Source organism: Pan troglodytes, chromosome 5, assembly GCF_028858775.2.
Source record: "Pan troglodytes isolate AG18354 chromosome 5, NHGRI_mPanTro3-v2.0_pri, whole genome shotgun sequence".
NCBI classification, from domain to species: Eukaryota; Metazoa; Chordata; class Mammalia; order Primates; family Hominidae; genus Pan; species Pan troglodytes.
Window position 1 is genome coordinate 34,644,428 of NC_072403.2, and position 13,415 is coordinate 34,657,842.

General features: G+C 43.3%; 1 non-coding gene across 1 annotated transcript; it reads right to left on the reverse strand.

Moving 5' to 3' along the window:
• Positions 1–5,985: 5,985 nt before the first annotated feature.
• On the reverse strand, positions 5,986–6,057 carry TRNAA-CGC (transfer RNA alanine (anticodon CGC)). Its single transcript has one exon. It is a non-coding gene; the product is annotated as a tRNA-Ala (tRNA).
• Positions 6,058–13,415: the final 7,358 nt, after the last annotated feature.

Sequence of the window (13,415 nt, forward strand, 5' to 3'; positions counted from 1 at the left end):
GACATTTGAAGTTCTACAATGAACCCATCGGAGATGCAAAGAAAAGCGCCTCCACGGAGATGGAAACACAGCAATCGAGCACCATCGACTCACAAGATGAAGAGAATGGTGATGTCAGAAGAATAGGTGAAGTTGCCATCCACCAAGAAGACAAAGCTGCTGACTTGGGCACAATTAAAAAAGCTGACGCAGTTAGCTACAAAATGTCTAGAGAACACAAAGGAGACACAAACTCCAGAGAGTATGCTGCTTGCAGCTTTGATGATTGTATCAACGGTGGTGTCTCCCCATGCCTGCAGGAGTAGCTGCAGCTAATTATACCTACTGGGCCTATGTGCCTTTCCCGCCCTTAATTCGGGAGTCACATGGATGGATAATCCTATTGAATTACATGTTAATAATAGCGTGTGGCTACCTGGCCCCACAGATGATTATTGCCCTGCCAAACCTGAGGAAGAAGGAATGATGATAAATATTTCCACTGGGTATTGTTCTCCTCCTATTTGCCTAGGGAGAACACCAGGATGTTTAATGCCTGCAATCCAAAATTGGTTGGTAAACGTACCTACTGTCAGTACCACCAGTAGATTTACTTATCACATGGTAAGTGGAATGTCACTCAGGCCACAGGTAAATTATTTACAGGACTTTTCTTATCAAAGATCATTAAAATTTAGGCCTAAAGGGAAACCTTGCCCCAAGGAAATTCCCAAAGGATCAAAAGACACAGAAGTTTTAGTTTGGGAAGAATGTGTGGCCAATAGAGCAGTGATATTACAAAACGATGAATTTGGAACTGTTATAGATTGGGCACCTCGAGGTCAATTCTACCACAATTGCACAGGACAAACTCAATCATGTCCCAGTGCACAAGTGAGTCCAGATGTTGATAGCGACATAACAGAAAGTCTAGACAAACATAAGCACGAAAAAGTATAGTCTTTCTACCCTTGAGAATGAGGAGAAAAAGAAATCTCTACTCCAAGATGAAAAATAATAAGTCCTGTTTCTGGTCCTGAACATCCAGAATTATGGAGGCTTAATGTGGCCTCATTACCACATTAGAATTTGGTCTAGAAATCAAGCTATAAAAACAAGAGATCATAAGCCGTGTTATACTATCAACCTAAATTCCAGTCTAACGGTTCCTTCACAAAGTTGTGTAAAGCCCCCTTATATGCTAGTTGTAGGAAATATAGTTATTAAACCAGACTCCCAAACTATAACCTGTGAAAATTGCAGACTGTTTACTTGCATTGATTCAACTTTTAATTGGCAGCACTGTATTCTGCTAGTGAGAGCAAGAGAAGGCGTGTGGATCCCCGTGTCCATGGACCGACCGTGGGAGGCCTCGCCATCTGTCCATATTTTGACTGAAGTATTAAAAGGCATTTTAAATAGATCCAAAAGATTCATTTTTACTTTAATTGCAGTGTTATCGGATTAAGTGCAGTCACAGCTACGGCCGCTGTGGCAGGAGTTGCATTGCACTCTTCTGTTCAGACAGTAAACTTTGTTAACGATTGGCAAAAGAATTCTACAAGATTGTGGAATTCACAATCTGGTATTAATCAAAAACTGGCAAATCAAATTAATGATCTTAGACAAACTGTCATTTGGATGGGAGATAGACTCATGAGCTTGGAACATCGTTTCCAGTTACAGTGTGACTGGAATAGGTCAGATTTCTGTATTACACCCCGAGTTTATAATGAGTCTGAGCATCACTGGGACATGGTTAGATGCCATCTACAGGGAAGAGAAGATAACCTCACTTTAGACATTTCCAAATTAAAAGAACAAATTTTTGAAGCATCAAAAGCCCATTTAAATTTGGTACCAGGAACTGAGGCAATCGCAGGAGTTGCTGATGGTCTTGCAAATCTTAACCCTGTCACTTGGGTTAAGACCATCGGAAGTACTACTCTTATAAATTTCATATTAATCCTTGTGTGCCTGTTCTGTCTGTTGTTAGTCTGCAGGTGTACCCAACAGCTCCAAAGAGACAGCGACCATCGAGAACAGGCCATGATGAACGGGCCATGATGACGATGGTGGTTTTGTTGAAAAGAAAAGGGGGAAATGTGGGGAAAAGAGAGATCAGACTGTTACTGTGTCCATGTAGAAAGAAGTAGACATAAGAGACTCCATTTTGTTCCGTACTAAGAGAAATTCTTCTGCCTTGAGATGCTGTTAATCTGTAACCCTATCCCCAACCCTGTGCTTTGCAGAGACATGTGCTGTGTTGACTCAAGGTTTAGTGGATTTAGGGCTGTGCAGGATGTGCTTTGTTAAAAAAGTGCTTGAAGGCAGCATGCTTGTTAAAAGTCATCATCATTCTCTAACCTCAAGTACCCAGGGACACAATACACTGCAGGGACCTCTGCCTAGGAAAGCCAGGTATTGTCCAAGGTTTCTCCCCATGTGATAGCCTGAGATAGGGCCTCGTGGGAAGGGAAAGACCTGACTGTCCCCCAGCCCGACACCCATAAAGGGTCTGTGTAGTAAAAGAGGAAGGCCTCTTTGCAGTTATGATAAGAGGAAGGCATCTGTCTCCTGCTCATCCCTGGGCAATAGAATGTCTCGGTGTAAAACCCGATTGTATGTTCTATTTACTGAGATAGGAGAAAACAGCCTTAAGGCTGGAGGTGAGACATGCTAGCAGCAATACTGCTCTTTAATGCACCCAGAGATGTTTGTGTACGAGATGTTTTTGTACATGCACATCAAAGCACAACACGTTTTCTTAAACTTATTTATGACACAGAGACCTTTGTTCACATGTTTTCCTGCTGACCCTCTCCCCACTATTACCCTATCATCTTGCCACATCCCCCTCTCCGAGACGGTAGAGATAATGATCAATAAATACTGAGGGAACACAGAGACCAGTGCCAGCACATGAGCGCCAGTCTCCTGGGCCCACTTTTCTTTCTCTATACTTTGTTTCTGTCTCTTATTTCTTTTCTCAGTCTCTCATCCCACCTGACAAGAAACGCCCACAGGTGTGGAGGGGCAGGCCACCCCTTCACCAGGGCTCAAGCGATCTGCCCACCTCGGCCTCCCAAAGTACTGGGATTAGAGGCGTGGGCCACCGCGCCCGGCCTTTCCTTAATTTTTGCCTTTAAACAAAACCCCAAGCACCAGAAACCTCTGATTGATGGCTTCAGCCATTATTTTTCTGGCCTAACAGCTCAAATTCAAATGTCCAGAATAGAGCAAGGTGAATTAAAATCCTTGCTTGGTATATAAAACACTCATCAGCAGAAGGCCAAGGCCTTACGCCCCAGCAAGGGCTTGAACCCTGAATCCTCAGGCTAAAAGTCTGATAGCTCTACCGACTGAGCTACCCAGGCTCACGGCAGCAACCTTCCCTCATAGCTTAAGTACATAGCTTAAGTACAGAGAAATACATTCAGTTATCGTCAGCTTTGTCTTCCATTCCAAACGAAAACAATCGCTTGCAGAACTACCTCACGTGCTCAAACCAAAAGCAGCCGGCAAATCCCATTTCTACACTCACCAACCTACTCCCACCACAACCATCTGGCTTTTTTCGAAAGCCACCAATACCAGCCGCTACTACACCTCAAACAAAACCTAGCTACGCGGGTACGCTCCCGAAGCGTTCAGCTCTGGAAACAGTCCAACGACGCTCTCAAAAGCCGACAGTTGTTTGTGTAAAAAGGAATGGTATCTTACTAGGGGACGAAAGGTTTTGGCCCACTTCCTTTCAAACATACAAGACTGTGATATTTTTTCGTACCTAGAGGACTCAGAGAAAACGTGCAGAGCTTGGACACGTCCTACTTACTCATCCATCCAAATCCTGTACGTGCTGTTTTGCTAACCCCAACCTCGCCTCACCCCTCTCTCCAACCACCCATCCCTTCACCCTTTCCCTTCTGGTCTCCTCACTGCCTCCTCCTAGGCGACGACTTCCCAATAACTCAGCCCACTCCATCCAGCTTGAATTCTTGATTTTCCAGGCCAGAATTTCCCAAATCTGCCGGATTTCGAATTTAGGGAGCTTTCTAAATGATGTAACTTAACTGCCCGGCCCCGCCTGGACTGTGATTTCGGTCGTCATCCAAAACTCCTGTCTGGGTTGACTGTCACACAAAACACTGGCGAGAGGATGACAGCGTCGACCCTTTGAGCTGTGTCAGATCACGTTTGAGACGCTCACCAGGCGTACAAAGTGTTAGTTCCCTGCATAGATCGTGCCCCAGTCCACACACCTTCTCCCTTGCCCTCTCCTGATTCCAGAGAGAATCCCATCTGAAAGAGGCTATGTATCCGACTGCAGCATTCTCCCTCCTCCTCCCTACCCCGCCTGCTCTCTTTCAGATCAGAGCTTCGGCGATGGAAAAGCAGCTGTCGGTCCTGGCCGTGTAACCACCCCAGATTTGCCAGACACACGCTGTCGCTCTGCATTTCAGGCCAGGTTTTGTGAATTCTGTAAGCTTCTGTTTTACATCCTCCATTAGGACCTAGAGTTCGCCAAGCAGCATTTAACTTTACTTCTTTGATTTCCTTTCTGTGTTACCTTTGGTGTCCTTAGGCAGAAGAAGTTGAGGGAAAGGGGCAACTTGAAGAGGCAAGAAAATGCTTCATTCCTGGGGCTTTGTGAATGGAAGTGCCTGCCAGGGAGTCGGTTGTGGAGCGGACCTTGGAGCAAGCTGACAGGTAGGAAGATGTGTGAAGCAGAAACAATGAATCCCAGGGTCCAAAATCGGTCTAAGGCCAAGTTTTATTTTGTTTTCCAGAAATCTATATGAATGCATTTCCAGTCTTCCTGCTACCCTCACTTCAAAGGCCTTCTCCCTAGACACGGGAAAATCCAGAGCTCCAGAAGCAAGTTCTCAGCACAATTCCAGCTTTTTCACTTTTTGTCCCCCGCTTTGATACATGAACTAGCATTCAAAAGGAAACAAAAATGGAACTGATTTTGGTACATTCCTCCAGTGTAGGACTATGCTTAGAAACGAAGGAGTTCTTCGTCTTATCATTTTTACTGGCCCCTTGTTTATACCGTCAGTGTTTATTTCAGGAAACTCAAGAACTTAGGCATCTGTCTATGCTTAAACTGTTCCCCACCCGCCACACACACACACACACACACACACACACACACACACACTGCCCCTTTGGCTGCATCTACCGCAGGGATCTTTGGTGTGCTGTTAACTCATGAATTCTACTTTCTGGTTGTACAACTGTAAACACAAGCAACTTGATTTTTCAGAAGGCAAGTGTAAGAGAAGAAATTTTAACCCATCGCCCACTAAGGCTCTTGCAATTTTATTTCAACTAAGTATGCGATAACACAGCGTGTCAAAATATTCAATGAGAATCTATTTACTATCTACCAGACTAATCACTCTGCCAAAATCCGGCGTCGAGAAGAAAACTTTTAAGACTTTAAGCCCCCTACCATATCTAATTCTCCCTGCATGCTGATAGCATCTGGCCCTCAAACTTGCAAATCAGTTTTCTTTTTCTGTTTTTTTTTTTTTTTTTTTTTTTTTTTTTTTTTTTTTTGAGCGGAGTCTTGCTCTGTCACCCCCGCTAGAGTGCAGTGGCACGATTTCGGCTCCATGCAAGCTCTGCATCCCGGGTTCATGCCATTCTCCTGCCTCAGCCTCCCGAGTAGCTGGGACTACAGGCGCCCGCCACCACGCCCGGCTAATTTTTTTGTATTTTTAGTAAAGACGGGGTTTCACCGTGTTAGCCAGGATGATGTCGATCTCCTGACCTCGTGATCCACCCGCCTCGGCTTCCCAAAGTGCTGGGATTACAGGAGTGAGCCACCGCGCCCGGCCGCAAATGAGTTTTCAAAGTTCACATTGGCAAGCTCCGCATTCCTTAAAAACGCGGTTTGGGTTATCCAAGTTCTTCCAATCACTCACCCAAACAGACATGAGATCTGCTTCTCCCAAATCAATGGAGGTCCATGAGAGGATGGATTGGCTGAAGGAAAAATGGAGGTGCCAGGGATTGAACCAGGGACCTCGTACATGCGAAGCACGCGCTCTACCACTGAGCTACACCCCCTGACCCGCAAACTGCCTGGGTTCTTTTATAAAATGTTGTTGCTATTTTTCTTGTTGGTTTTGTTTTGTTATAGTTTTTTAACTTAAGAGTTAGCTAGAGAAAGTCCACTGGATTAAATTTCATTATCTCTGAAGTTACAAGACTGGATACTGTGTAGTGGCTTCATTAGACGAGTAACAGATTTTAGTCTGAATAGCACCGTTTTTGATTCTAGGACCTTCCCATTCCTGTTAACTTGCTCCAAGGTCCACTTGCTGGCGACTCGGTAAGAGTTTCTTGCCTCCACCAGGAAGGTCCTGAGACAGTCTCAAGTCTCCAACATATATAGCAGCGATAATGACTCAGAAAAAAGTGTTTTTCAGTCCAGAGGCAGCCGCGGGCTTTCCTTGATCTTCACACCATGCTGGGTCGGAGGCTCTGCCAACATCCATTTTCCAGCTCTGTTCGTGAGTCCCAGGTTCTGAGATTGTCCTGCTCTGATTCCACACCCCATCTCTATTTCTCGCTTGACGATTATTATATCCACAAACGGGTTTTAAAACAGCGACTTCAAAACTCCATCAACTTTAAATGGAGTGACATATTCCCTCCCACCCAGACTTAGGGAATAAACAGGGCAAGGTCAGACGCAGGGCAGCGGAGAGAATTTCCAACTGCCTTCCCTTTGAGAACCCACGGACACAAGGAGGAATTCTGCTATATATGTACATATTTGAAAGAAAAAGTCAAAGAGGCCCGGAAACCTTCAAGCAGTGCCACCGGGGCATTGGGAAATGCGAGCAGGTCCTGGATATGGCAAAGCAAATAGAATTGAATTGTCTGGGAACGAGCAGAGCCCTTTGTTCACGGGAAGCTTTCAGCTTAGCATATAAGGCGAAGGGTGTACATATTCACGTCAAAGCCTTGGGCTGCTTCTTTATCAAAGAGCTGTTGTGTAACACTGACGAAAGTTATATCAAGCAAGTTTTCCTTTAAAGCCTCAAAACACTGAAAAAAAAGTGTTCACTGGCAAAGGCAAGGAACATTTAAGCCACCCAATTTTGATTCTCCTCGCCTTAGCCCTCTAGAAGATTTCCTTGAAAAGTGAGTGCAGGAGGATGTTTGTGATCAGGCAACATGCTGCTGAAACAAATCATTGATTTCAAACTCTGAGGAGGGATATGGGAGTTTTAGACCTTTAATCGGGGGCTCTCCCAACTGAGTTATGTCAGCTGCACCTCTACCTTCACTGACACTAGTAATTATCTCAGCTATTGAGTTTCGAAAGCACTGCATTATTTGAGAGATGTCTTTCCCTTGATCCCTCACTCAGAATTTGGGATCAATAACCTGCCACATTTGGTAATTGATTGAAACTACTGCCATCTGTGTGCATGGAAGAGCAGTGAGGGGAGAGAAAAATCAGTGGGTGAGTTTCGGCTCCTCAGGCTTCACACAGGAACAACCACAAAAAGAGTTGTTAACACAGATTGCTTAAGGGCCTCTTTTTCTTTTCCTTGATCATTCTTTTTCATGGTTGTTCCTCAGGAAACTGTGTAATGGAACGAAAAGAATGAGAGCTTACTAATGTGGTGGTGACATGATTGTTCCTCTCCTTTTGGGAGATCCTGAGTGAGGGGGATATTTCTCTCTCAATTCTTCTTGTCTTATGCTTATGCAGCAGGGTTGTGTTATTTAAGTACAGCTTTGAAGAAGTAAGAGAAAAGCAGTATTGAAGGAATAAACCTGGACTCACCTACATGCTTAGCCGGTGCTCTGCCACCAAGCTATATACCCCAATTGACCCTACATTTCAGTAAATCCTCTAAAACTGATGATTGTCCCAATTTCTGGATATCTAGTGGTTGGTAGGACAGTTTACTGTATTCAACCTCACTATTTCAGAAAATCCTAGACCAGTCCCTTTTTGCAGCTATGCCATGAAAAGTAATGGAATGCTAGACCAAAAAACAGTTTTGTTTACTAAGATCTTCCTCCTCCAATTTTCTCACTCCAGTCAGGCCACTCCAAGGTCTGCTCACCAACATACTACAGAGCATCAGTTTCAACTCATTGAGGAGAATCCCAAGTTGAGATATTTACTTCTTTTCAATATTATTTTCTTTCAACTTCCATGTTGTCTACAAAGTATCAAAAAAGACAAAAGAGTGCAGGCCGGGCACAGTGGCTCATGCCTGTAATCCCAGCACTTTGGGATGCCAAGGCAGGCAGATCTCCAGAGGTCAGGAGTTGGAGACTGGCCTGGTCAACGTGGCAAAACCCCACCTCTACTAAAAATACAAAAATTAGTGAGGGGTGTTGGCACATGCCAGTAGTCTCAGCTACTTGGGAGGCTGAGGCATGAGAATCACTTGAACCCAGGAGGCAGAGGTTGCAGTGAGCCAAAACATGCCACTGCTCCCCAGCCTGAGTGACAGAGCAAGACTCCATCTCAAAAAAAAAAAAAAAAAGAGAAGACAATGCAGAAGGACAAAAAGAAGAAGACCGTGCAGAAGGACATAAAGAATATTAGCAATGTGTTACCTCAGGGGATTTAGATCCAGGTAAGTGGGAAAGATAGAAGTGCAATAAATTAATAATACTTGCTGAGAAATGAAGTATGACAAAATGAGAGACATGAGTGCCAATCTCAAAATATAGGCTAATGTTGGGTAGATAAGACAGAAGAGGAAAAAATTTATCTGAAAGTCTGGCTATAAATGAAGAGCAACAATAGTGTTTCACAGTCACTGTTCTAGCAAACCCTGGCCTGGACCCAATTAATGGATGCTTCAGCTCTAGTTAAGGAGGCCCCATAGAAGGAAAGGGAAAGAGTAGAGGAAGGGAAAAGCTGCAATGTATTATAAAGCCTCATTTGGATAAAATTCTGTCCAGAATAAGGAAAGTGGAAAAGAAACAATATGTGAGCTGGAACATTAAGCCTTTATAACGTCTTTGTAAAAAAACAAACAGATAGATAGAGAGAGAGAGAGAGAGAGAGAGAGAGAGAGAGAGAGAGATAGATAGATAGATCTGCTGGGCACAGTGGTTCACACCTGTAATCCCAGCACTTTGGGAGGCCGAGGCAGGTGGATTATGAGGTCAGGAGTTGGAGACCAGCCTAGCCAACATGGTGAAACACCATCTCTACTAAAAATACAAAAATTACCCGGGTGTGGTGGTGCATGCCTGTAATCCCAACTACTAGGGAGGCTGAGGCAGGAGAATTTGAGGCAGGAGAATTGCTTGAACCCGGGAGGCAGAGGTTGCAGTGAGCCAAGATCTTGCCACTGCACTCCAGCCTGGGGGACAAGAGTGAAACTCCATCTCAAAAAAAAAAAAAAAAAAAAAAATTCCAGATCCTTGTGAAGCCTCTTTAGGCCTAGAGAAGTCCTCAAACTTTGCCACATAAGACACGAAGAGTAGTCCCTGTGAGTTTTGCCAATATTTTTGTGTGACTGTCAACCCTCACAGGAGCCTTGAAGAAAACCCTAGGGCACCTTCTAGCAGAAGCAGCCAGTAATGTACATGATTTTAAAGCTTCCCAGATGATTCCAGTAATCAGTCAGCTTTGAGACCCAATAGCCTAGGAAGTCAAGCACCCAGAGGCTGTATTGAGTTAATTTTTTAGGAAAATTTCATAGAAGAGGAGGTGAAGTGAACATATAGTAGACAGGATATATCCAAAGGTCTATATCTTTCTTGTTATCACTAGAGTACAAGTTCTTATCTATACAAGTTCCCCTTTCTTCTGGAAGAAAAAACACTAAAGACATTTGTCCCACAGGAAGATCTGACTTGTTTAGTCTAAAATTGTTATGGCTTTGACAATGCCTCGCTGCCCTTTTCTGTCACTGGACAAACACTATGAGCACTTTGGAGGGCATGTGTGTAGCTGATTTGAAGGTGCATGGTGCAGGAGCCACTGTTATTGGTGGCTTCCATAAGCACCACAGTGTGCAAAGTGTGAGTGGTTACACTGCAATCAATGTTAATTATAGAAGTGGAATTTATGGCTGATTTTGGCTTCAGCATCTCAGGTATGTGTGTAAGCAAAATACAGTGTGGAGGGCCGGACGCGGTGGCTCGCTCCTGTAATCCCAGCACTTTGGGAGGCCAAGGTGGGCAGATCACCTGAGGTTGGGAGTTCAAGACCAGCCTGACCAAAATGGAGAAACCCCGTCTCTACCAAAAATACAAAATGAGCTGGGTGTGGTGGCACATGCCTGTAATCCCAGCTACTCAGGAGGCTGAGGCGGGGGAATCACTTGAACCCGGGAGGTGGAGGTGGTGGTGAGCCGAGATCGCACCACTGCATTCCAGCCTGGGCAACAAAAGGGCAACTCCGACTCAAAAAAAAAAAAAAAAGTGTGGAAACTTGAAACGAAAGAGAAAATATGAGGCAAACAGGTTAGAGTATAATTTTTAAAATATTCACTTGACAAGATTTCAAGAAGCTCTTTAACTATGAAGGGGCATAGCCCATTTGGTGGAGGTTTAGTCTTTTAAGGTGAGATTTCAGGATTTAAACCCTTGGTAAAGCTAATCTTTTATTTCACCTATGTATTTCTAACTTTTAGATAGAGGTAAATTGAAACCTGGCTTTCTCTTAGGAAACTAAGTGTTTATAGTGAGCACATCCTTCCATACATCCTCCTGTTTGCTCAACTGGATTCTAAAAGTCGAGAGTTTGAGGGAGCAAAACCAAGGTTGCAGTAAAATAAGAATTCCATGGTTTAAACAGATGCAACCCAGCAATTTTCTGCTCTATTCTACCACTGTAGGCAGAAGCCAACTTTGAAGACTTATGAGAATTAAATGGGTTACCAGAAGAGTGACTACAGGCATGAAAGTGGAAAAACAGATTTAAGAGAACGAGGAAGAATGCAGACTGACGGGGGATTTAGAGTTATGGATTTAGTGAGTGAGGGATTTACTTAAGGAGAATTCCAAGTAGCCTGATTAGTCTTCTATCTAGCTAGTAAGTACAGAAATATAAGCAGAATCTCTGCCAGGTTTTTTGTTGCTGTCAGGTTGATTACCTTTTGAATTAAAAGTAAGAAACAAAATCCCTCCCATTGTTATGTGGCATTAGGTTTTGTATTGGCATTAAGGAAAATTGAGCATGAAGAACCCATGAGGTTAAATGGAAAAACACTTAATTCCCAATCAGAAAACTGACAGCTCACAATGAAAATTGGAACAATACTCAAAAATCTTATTATCTTCTGATAAGAATGGGTAATTTTGAGCCCTCATGCTACCCACTCTCCAGAGGACCTCTCCTTCATAGCCTCATGAAAATGCAAAACTCACGGTAAGAGATGTCATGTCTGCAGAGTTTCTGACTCAGAGATTAGGGTGCCTTCCAAAAACTCTGTATATTGTTACTTAGACATAATCCACTTTAAAATGAAAAGAAGTGGCATGGTTTTGCCATGTGATATGCACGTAATTCACTGATAATGATGGTGAAAATGTCTGACCCACGAGATGAAGTCTGCAATGAAGTTTGTGTAGATAAAAATGGAGAATGACAGCAAAGACAGAAAGCACAGAGGATCAGGAGGGAGTGGCATATTTTCTGCCTATGAGCTTCTTTTTCCTCATTTCATAGTCTTTCTTTCTCTTCAGTACTATTGCTAAATGGTAGACCAGGTAAATTTTTCTTTTCTTTTCTTTTTTTTTTTTTGAGATGGAGTCTCTCTTGGTCACCCAGGCTGAAGTGCAGTGGCGGGTTCTCGGCTCACTGCAACCTCCATCTCCTGGGTTCAAGCAATTCTCCCACCTCAGCCTCCTGAGTAGCTGGGATTATAAGAGTCCACCACCACGCCCGGCTAATTTTTGAATTTTTAGTAGAGATAGGGTTTCACCATGTTGGCCAGGCTGGTCTTGAACTCCTGACTTCAAGTGATACATCCATCTCGGCCTCCTAAAGTGCTGGGATTACAGGAATGAGCCACCACACCCAGCCTAGACCAGGTAAATTTTAAAAAGCTGATTAATCTGTTGGCTACTTGGTGCTTTGCACTCATGCCTTTCTTGTGTTTTCCCAATAACTCTGTGTAGTGGCAACCCATTGCATTTTGTTTTACTTTGCCAGGGAGCAGAAAATAATGAGGGGAAAAGGGGGAATAAAGGAAGGTGCCGATTCCACATTGTCAGAATTGTGGAAAAAGAAAGCAGCACTGGCGCTCCCAGGGATCAAATTTGAGACCTTACACTTGCAAGAGAAAAGCTATACCATCAAGCCACAGCCCCATCACTGTTGCAATTTCTTGTTTCATATTCCCTAGTTTTACATTTTACATGGTTTTGTGAAAGTGTAACATTTAAAAGTAAATGTCTATTCTGTTAAAGTCCATTTCAATAATCTTTTCCTAAATCCTTTCTCACACCTATGTTAAAGAAAGGATAATACATTCTAAAGCATATGACACCATTTTTGCTGGGTTTTTTTTTGACAGTGTCTTGCTCTGCTGCCCAGTCTGGAGTGCAGTGGCACAATCTCAGCTCACTGCAACCTCCACTTTACCGGCTCAAGCAATTCTCCTGCCTCAGCCTCCCAAGTAGCTGGGACTGCAGACATGAGCCACCATGCCCAGCTAATTTTTGTATTTTTAGTAGAGACAAAGTTTCACCATGTTGAGCAGGCTGGTCTCGAACTCCTGACCTCAAGTGATCCACCCACCTTGGCCTCCCAGCTGTAAGCCACAGTGCCTGGCCCCTGCTCAATCTTACCTGCCAAGTAAGTCCTCTCCCAGATCCTGTCACTGGTCTAAAGCTTCCTTTTATTTTTAATTTTGAGCCACCTACACATGTGAAAGTGGAAATGGGAGACAATAATTTTTATTTTGCACATGTTGATGTTGAGACGCTTCTTAATTTTTCAAGAAGTTTTTTTGGACTTTGTTGATTGCTGCTGAAGAAAGAAGGGCATGATATAGAAAGCAAAGGTGGAAATTATTTCTAGATAGATAACATTTTTGAACACATGGGTATGGACAAAATGGCCAAGAAAGACTGGATAGCTTGGTCTATACCATAAAAAAAAAAAAAAAAAAAAAAGAAAAAGAAAAAGAAAGAAAGAGAAAAGAGAAAAAAGAAACAAAAAAGAAATTGTAGTGAGGAAGAGACTGAAGACCCAACAGAATATTCCACCCTGAGACTTTCCATGTGTCAACCTAAATAACAGAGAGAGGTTCTCTAAAAGAAAATATGTTTATTTGTGAACAGAGCATTGCAGTGGGAATAGGCATGCCATAGTAAACGATGTATGTCTTCAGGGAGGTAAAGAAAGACAAAAGTTTTTAAAGAAAAGTTGAGGAGGGCTACATAATTGTTTTTGAAATAATTATCTTTGGCTGCAAATATTGATA